Consider the following 9,157-nt stretch of genomic DNA (forward strand, 5'->3'; position numbering starts at 1 on the left):
CAACAAAGTTTCTAATGTTATATTTGAGGATCTTATCATGAAAAATGTGAAAACCCCATCATCATCAACCAAGAATATTGTGACAAGAACCAGGGTTGACTCCTCGGTAAGTTCGATGAGCCCAACGAGTAAAATAATGTGACATCAACAAAATACTACCCAATTTGATTGTACAGAGTCATTGACAGTCTCTCTCCAAGCACAATTAGCATTTTGTTAGAATCACTCTCTTTTCATCAAGTTAATACATATATGCTCCCCACCCAATTAGACTTCGTGTGTGAGCTCACCTTGTCTAGGTTGGCATAAGTATGTTCGTCTAACCATCCCCTTTTGTGTTTGATAGAAGGGAGGTAGGTCGATCAGGTCATAGGAGAGGATCCCGATTGCTCTACCTCGTCTTTTTCACTTGAAGGCTGGTAATTATATATTGGCTTTGTAAACCTTGTCTCTAAGATTACTAATGGCATTTATTAACCCTACCCAATGCACAGCCTTCACGTGTGAAGCTCACGAGACATTCTTTTCAAGAACATCAAGGGTACATCTGCCACCAAGGAAGCAGTTGCCCTCATATGTAGTCAAGCCGTACCATGCGAAGGAGTACAGCTCGTTGATATTGATTTGACATCAAGTGATGGTGACAGCACCTCTGTTTGTGAGAATGCAAAAGGGGTTACCTCGGGCGTTCAAATGCCAAGTCCGTGTTTTTGAGTCCATTCAATTTTGATTCTCGTACATCTGTGTAATTGGCTTCTTATGAATTGCTTTTAAAGAGTGATTCCTCAAGCTGGAGTATCTAGTTGTGTTTGGTTCAAGTACCCCAAGCAAAGGAGAAACTATGGAAGGAGAAAAGCATATGACACCTTCTCCATTAAAACATAACTACCTGCCTATATTACTACTTCTGATTCAAAGTTCAATATATTGAAATTTAATTTCTTACTAAATATTCAATCTTTGATGGTCAATTCGTCTGGTTGCAAGGAAATTGAAGGAACGGAAGGGAAATGTTCATACTTAAAAAAACAAATTTTCTAATAATTCATATTCATTACTCTAAGAAACAATATAAATAACATCAAATAATTTAGAAGTTGATTATTAGATTTCACTTTACTTTGCACCCGATCAGCTTCGATTTCCAAAAGTAAATCATATTAACATACTACTTTTATAAACGCATGAACTCATGGAGGATGATAACATTTTTATTCCTAGAATACCCTCAATTACTCGCTAAAAGGGTTTGGTTACTTATGTAAAAAATTGTTATTGTACTAGCTCATTAATTAGTCTTTTACTCTAATTATATAATAATATTAATTGCAATGAATCCCCTCCATTAAAACCCAACTTATGGTCTTCTTGATATTCATGCATAGATCCCAACTGTCTCAAATCCCATTAGAGAATTAAATCTATTAACCCCACCCCACCCCTTAAAAAAAAAGAAAAAAAGATGTAAAAAAGCGTCACTTTGGCATTGCGAATATATCCACTCGTTTATCTATAGAAAAGGGAAAAGAAAAATATATTCATTTGCAATTTAGTATTAATTGTAATTAATCATCTCCACTAAAGCACAACCTCTTGATATTCATGCTAAGAATCAACCATCTCAATTCTCATACGAACTCCATATACTACAATAGTCCTCATAAAAAAAAAAACATTGTACGAAAATGCCACTACCAAATGAAATCAAGTGAATTAATCATCTCCACTAAAGCCCAACCTCTTGATATTCATGCTTAGAATCAACCATCTCAAGTCTCATACGAACTCCATATACTACAATAGCTGTCATAAAAAAAAATTGTACGAAAATGCCACTACCAAATGGAATCAAGGGATTAACACACCTATAATTACTCAAAAACCAACAAAAACTCACTTGCATTGCATGTAGTACTTTACTAGTTATACAAAGTGCGTGTATTCCTATTTCATGGAAAATTTTAACTTGATGAATTTATCCTCTATTTTAATTGAAATACCTTTATTTTCTTATTACCTATCATTTATTTACCTATTATTTTCTATTCATTTTTTCAGTCACATATTCTTGGTAATTTATTTAATACCTTTTAAAAAAGTATCTTCAAAGTAATTTTGTGCCTCCTCCACAATTTCAAAATGAAATCCTTATTGGAAATTTAGTTAACTTTCTTTTCTTTTCTTTTCCGAAGAAATCTTCTCCTGAATTTTATTAAACTCGAATAATGTGTGAGGATAGAGAAGCTCTGAGGGACATGGGGGCTCCAAGAGAATCTGTGTTCCAATGTTTGAAACATCCTGAGGAAGCAGGTAATGGAGGTGCTGGTGGTGGGGAAGGGAAGAAGTCGTATGCTGGTGTTGTGGGAAAAATTCAAGGTGCCCTAACATTGACTCTCTCCCATCTCTTGTGCATATTGGTTCTTATCGGAGAACTTTGATACCCTAACAGGAGTATGATGAATTGCAAAGCATCCAATTTCGTTGTTCATTGATCAACAGATCCAATCTTCGACTAACATTTGTTGGGATGAATTTTTATAATTTTTTCTTCAATTTATGAGGGAGATATGTTAGAGGTGTAGCGTCTTGGGTAATGGAAGGTGGCAAAATCTGTTTATTCAACTTCAGAGATGTCATCTGGATTTTAATATTCAGGGTCCTCAACTAGTGGCCAAGCTGGTGTTGCAATTGAACCAATCCCTTGAGTTTAGAAAATAGATAATTGTATTAGCATAAAGGACCCATGCAACTTCATTATGGCATTGTGAAAGGACTCTAGAAAATATAAAAAAACAATTAATCTCTCTTCATGATCAGTGGAATGAAGTAGAAGAATTAAAACTATTAAAACCCTTCAACAACAATTTCCTGTTTTGAGAAAGTCCAATTTGGCTGTGGATTCTCTCCCACACAAGGCCTTAACTTGTACGACAGAGCTAGTTTTGCCCATATCCATTCCTTGGATTCTAGAGGCATGTAATCTGGATTTTAGGCATTTTTCTAGCAATGAAATTAGTCTACTCTTCAACAACAACAACAACAACAACAACCAAAAAAAAAAAGAAGAAGAAAGAGAATTAATTAGGTCCAGAGTATGTTGTGTTTGTTAGCTTAGTCTCCACCTGTGTGATCCCTGTAACTTATTGTGATATTCGTAGTCTGCTTTTTACTCAAGTGCTCCGACTCAAAGATGATTCGACTCTCCTCAATATACCTCAGGCAACTGCTAATATGGCTTGTAGTAGTCGGTCACGTAATTTTGGTGGCAACAATGTTCGTTGAATGGTTCCCGTCGCCATGGCTATTGTGGACATTTTGGCAATTATCGTGGTGGAATCTCATTGATCTTTTAGCCAGCCACTCTTCTGACGATGTTGCCTCCCACTCTCACCATGGTTCTAGTGCTCATCCTTCATCTAATGCATCCTTCATCTAATGCATGAAACATATTGTCAGATCTGCAACAAATGGCTCATAAGGCCCTTGATTGTCGCCAGCGATCAATCACGTTCATAAGTCCCTTCTCGTATACAGAAGGACATCGTTATTATGTTATGTTTCTTAATGCTTTTAGTAATTTATTTTGGTGTATCCAATTGCCCTTAAATCTGAGGCTTTTCCTGTGTTTCAGAAGTTTAAAATGTTGGTCGAGAATGAATTTGAGCCGCAAAATTAAGAGATTCCATAGTGATTGGGCGAGGAGTACCCAACAATCTCTCACTTTCTTGACCAAGCTGGTATTGCACATCGTGTTACACGCTATCCTTCAGATGAGAAGGAGGAAGGTGCAGAATGCCGACTTCGTCGTATTGTAAAGATTAGGCTAGCCTTACATGCACATGCCTCTGTACCTTGGAATTTTTCGCAATAAGCATTAACTAAAGCAATTTTTTTATTGAGTCAGTTTCCCACCCCTATGCTACAAAATTTCTCTCCAATGTTTTGAATGCATGGTGTGCATCCAACTTACGATCACTTACCAGTATCTTGATGTGCATTATACATTGGCATGCTTCAACCATCCCCTACTGCATCATCATTTCCCAAAACCTCACCATCCTCTCCACCTATTTCCCCTTAACCTCGTACATTGACTTCGCCCTCTCCTTCCCAAGCCACTCCCATTCCCGCAAAGGACCGTGTGGTTGACCCACCTGCTCGTCCACCTCCTCCCAAGCATCATCCCAAGGTAACTCGTCAACGCGATGGCACTCACCGTCCCAAAGTTTACGTATCTATCTCGGCCCCTCTAATTGTTGAACCCACCTCCTTCACCATTGCAAACGAACATCCAGAATGGCGTCAAGCCATGGACAATGGGTTTAATGCTCTCACAAGAAATGGTAATTTGGCCCTCGTCCAAATTCGTCTGGGTTTGAACATCATCGGTCGCAAGTGGGTGTTTCGTATTAAGAGAAAGGTTGATGGCATTCTTCATACATATAGAGCACGCCTTGCTGTCAAGGTTACAATCAAGGAGGAGGCCTCGCTTATAATGAAACATTCAGTCCCGTTGTTAAACCCACTACCACTCGAACGGTCTTATCCCTTGCATTTTCAAAATCTTTGGCTGTTGGCCAACTTGATGTCCAAAATGCATTTCTCCACGGAGTTCTTAATGAAGTGGTATTTATGTCCCAACCTTCAAGGTTCATCAATCCTGTTCGTCCTAACCATGTATGTTGACTTGAGCGCTCACATAATGGCCTAAAGCAAGCCCCACATGCTTGGTTTGATCATCTTAGCTGCTTTCTATTTGAAAATGGTTTTATAGGTTTGAAGACTGATACCTCTCTTTTCATATGCAACAAGGTTGATGCGATGATCTATATGTTAATTCATGTTGATGAGATCACTATCACTAGCAATAGTGATGCAACACTAACCCATTTCATCAGCACCATGGCATCTACCTTCGCTAACAAGGACTTGGGGCCTCTACATTATTTCTTGGGAATTAGTGTGCTCCCTACCTCTCATGGCCTTGTTCTTACACAATGCCAATACATTCTAGATTTACCAGCCAAGATAAATATGTCTCTTTGCAAACCGGTGTATACTCCAATGGCTTCATCAGCCCAATTATCCAAGTTTTTTGGTACTCCAATGAGTGATCTTAATTTGTATCCTAGTACACGCGCCTTGCAATATGCCACATTTACTTGTCCAGATATCAAATCCACAGCTAATCAAATGTGTCAATTCATGCGTTGCCCAACTCTCAATCATTGGGCAGCCGTAAATTGAATTATTCATTATCTCACGGCCACTGTTGACATTGGCCTCATCTTCACAAAACAACCTGGCGTGAAGTTATCTGCCTATTCTGTTGCTGACTGGGCTGGTTGCTCTGATTATCAAAAATCTACAAGAGGATTTGCAATTTTTCATGGAACCAATTTGATATCATGGATTTTTCGAAGGCAAGCATCTGTGGCTAAACCAAGCATGAAGGCCGAGTATTGTGCATTCACTGATACTACTGTTGAACTCACTTGGCTAATATCTCAACTAAAAGAACTACAGTGTTTCTCCCCTCCGCTCCAATACTATGGTGTGACAATGTAGGGGCCATGTATCTCACTTCCAACCCAGTGTTTTATGCTAAAACTAAGCATGTTGAAATCAATTTTCACCTTGTGAGTGATTAAGTTGCCAAGGGCAATTTGGGTGCCCGCTTCATCTAAACTAAAGATGAAGTGGTTGACATTTTCACTAACACATTATCTTGTGCTTGCTTCAATATTTTGGCATCCAACCTCAAGCTGATTTCATCCCTGTTGAGTTTGAAGGGGCATATAAGAGAATATGTTAAAGATCCCTTAGATTAGCAAGATATCAGATGGAATTATCAAGATTTCATAGATTAATGATCACTTTACCATTAATGCTACCACAAGTCAACATATAATATAAGAAAATTAAGCAAATTGCCCAAAAGCTCCTCTCCGTTGGAAATCCCCTCTACAGGTACGCGCAGTGTGCACACAGATGCCGGTGACAAATTATGGGCAGCAATCCTCTTTGAAGAACTCCATGGAAAAGGACAGGTTTGCGGTTATAAAGGTGGTACTTTCACTACAGCTGAACACTCATACCATAACAACTTTAGAGAGATCCTTGCTGTCGAAAGTGCATTGAAAAGTTTCAGATCCACCTCATTGGTCATACGCTCCAGATTGAAATGGATATGACAACATTCCCCCCACATACTCCAATTCAAGTCAAGGATGCTTCCAGACTCTCAACTGTTAAAACGGGCCCAATGGTCATTTACAGTAAAAGATGTCAAAGGCAAACATAAGGTGCCAGCAGATTTCTTATCTAGACCCTTGAAGCCACCCCAGGTATCCAATTTGTCCTCCCTCTCGTGTCCCATTTACTCCCGGGGTTTCGTCCTCAAGACCACCTCCGAATTCCCCCAATGGGGAGTCTCCTTCTGATGACGACTTTGGACCACCTCAACTCTCCAACCTACCTCCACCAATTTATAGTGATATCCCCTGTCGCACTATCATCAGCCGATGCAGAACCACTTATCAAGATAATTTGGCAATTCTTATCTCTAAATATGGCATAAGAGATGACTGGTTGAAGTGCCATCCAGCTTTTCCCTACCACACCCAATTCAACATCTTCCATACTTGGTCATTCCCCAAGGAATATTACGTGTTCTTCAAAAATCTCTTTGTTGTGCACAAGGTAGCCCTTTTCGTCCCTTGCCATTCCATTACACATTACCTTCAACGCTGCCTCCAAGATACTCATCCCACTCTTCCTATTCCACCAGCTTATCAAGGTTCTCTGCATTGTGGAACCTGACTTACCACGAGGAGCTTGATAAGCATGCATTTACCATTATCTATTTACATCCCCCATAGTTATTTAATTGAAGAGAGCTAATTGTGTAGTTTTCAGGAATAAGGTGATTTTGGATATTAGAGATAATATGGAGTAAAGTTGGCAAATATATTAGACATTGGTGGATTTTAAATCATGGCATTCAATCTTGCTGCCCAAGAAATCATGAAAAGATAGATCTTAGTCAAGTTGGAAACATGTGGAGTTCTAAGGAACAAAATTGGTAATAAATCTGAAAATCGGGTAAACAGACATACCTTCAGGATTTTGGATATATCTCTCTCGTATAAGCTTGGATTGAAGTGATTCAAGATGCTATGGAACGATGTTGAAAATATCTACAACTTTTAGTTTTGAGTTTTTCCAAAATCCGAACGAATAAAGGTAAAATCTACGGGTAAAGAGAGGGGATTCATTGTAAGCGAGAGACATAAAAGAGAAGCAAGCTACAAAGAAGAAAAGAAGACGGAAAACGCGGCTCTCATCTCTCTCATTGCTGAAGAAAAAGACCACATCTCTCTCTCTCTCTCTCTCTCTCTCTCTCTCTCTCTCTCTCTCTCCCTATGTTTCATCATTATTTTTCTTATGAACTTTGTGATAATGAGTAGCTAGTTCCTTTTCTTTGGGATGTAGATGAACCATGCTTATTTCATTAATTTGATTGCTCTATCTCTTCTAGTTGATTGTGTTTGAGTTTGACCAAAGATGTTCTATAGCTCAGCGAACTAAGCGTGCCAAGCTTCTGCAAAGGACGATAGTCTTGTGAAGATAGGGTATATCTAGGAAGATCATCCCTAATTTACTTTGAAGTGTAGAGTTATATCGGTTAGGGAAAAGCATTGGGGATTCGAAATCCCAAAGATCTTCATATATTCATAGTTTAAGTTTTCGCATTAATTAATAGATTTAGTTTAAATTAGGTTGTGTTAAATTCAATCTTAGTAACTTAGCCTTTTAGTTCCCCATAGTTCGACCCCGTACTTTTTGCTTGCTAGATTAGTATAGGATTTTATTTTTGATTGGTTAGCGACACGATCAAATTTTGGCGCCGTTGCCGGGGAACCAAAGCACGGTTGCTAGGATTGATTTTTGTCAATTAGGCATAAATTTTAGAGTAATTTTAGAGTTTTTAATTTCTAATTTTTGTCTTTGATTATTTAACTAATCTCTTTTTCTTTTGTTTTATAGGTTACTGCAAGAGTAGCAATTCGATAATTAGATTAGGTTGTTATCTTTTCTTCTTAGATATAATTGTATTTAGGACTTTTAAATTGTAATATTTGCATTAGATTGGGTTGTTTAGGTTAATTTTTAAAAATCCCATCCCTCAGATCCCACATGTGTAACTTTTGTTCGAAAGATCACGTGGATTCCGCTTCAGGTACGTCCTAAACTCTCCCTTTTGCTATACTTATTTTCTTTTAATTTTACTTATTTAGCTTCTTCTTCTTTTTCTTCTTCTGTATGTATGCATGGTTGACGGTCCCTATACCCTGCGTTGACTCCACTTGACTTAGAGTTAGAAGAGACTTTGGCCAACCTTAGAAGGCAAGGAACCATGGCAAACTATGAGCCTCCAATGAGGCCCTTGAGTGAGCATTTCATTCCTACGATATATACTCCGGTTTCTTGTATTAAGTTGCCTGACATAGAGGCGGCTCAATATGAGATCAAATCTAGTGTGATTCAAATGCTACCATCTTTTTATGGACTCGCCAATGAAGAGCCTTATAAGCACTTAGATAAGTTTTTAGAGGTGTCCTCCATGCTTAAAATTCAAAACCTCTCAGTTTATGCTTTAAGGTTACTTCTTTTCCCATTCTCCCTTAAAGATAAAGCTAAGCATTGGCTTCATTTTTTGGACAATGTTAAAATTTCTACTTTAGCAGAAATGCAATAGGAGTTCCTTAAAAAGTTCTTCCCCATTGGCCATACCAATAGCATTTGGAGAGTGATAACGAGTTTCTCCCAACAAGAAGGAGAAAATTTTCATGAGGCCTGGGAAAGACTAAAAGAATTACTTAGAAAGTGCCCCCACCATGCTATTTCTAATTGGAAATTGGTTCAATGCTTTTATGATGGCCTTAGAGACCGACATAGGCAAATGGTTGATTTTTCTTGTGGTGGGACTTTCATGCACAAGAATGAGAATGAGGCATGGGAATTTTTGAGATCCTTAGTGAAAACTCCCAACACCATGCTTCAAAGCAGCTAGGACCGAGATTCCATCCATTGGGCAACCAAAGATAAGTGGTCTCTATGAGATCAATTCTACCATTGAGATGAGCACTAAGGT

General features: G+C 38.4%; 1 non-coding gene across 1 annotated transcript; it reads right to left on the reverse strand.

The window, feature by feature from the left end:
• Positions 1–8,800: 8,800 nt before the first annotated feature.
• On the reverse strand, positions 8,801–8,905 carry LOC148998777 (small nucleolar RNA R71). Its single transcript, XR_016171112.1, has one exon. It is a non-coding gene; the product is annotated as a small nucleolar RNA R71 (small nucleolar RNA).
• Positions 8,906–9,157: the final 252 nt, after the last annotated feature.

Source organism: Hakea prostrata, unplaced genomic scaffold, assembly GCF_041222555.1.
Source record: "Hakea prostrata isolate BN-2017 unplaced genomic scaffold, UWA_Hpros_2 contig_140, whole genome shotgun sequence".
NCBI classification, from domain to species: Eukaryota; Viridiplantae; Streptophyta; class Magnoliopsida; order Proteales; family Proteaceae; genus Hakea; species Hakea prostrata.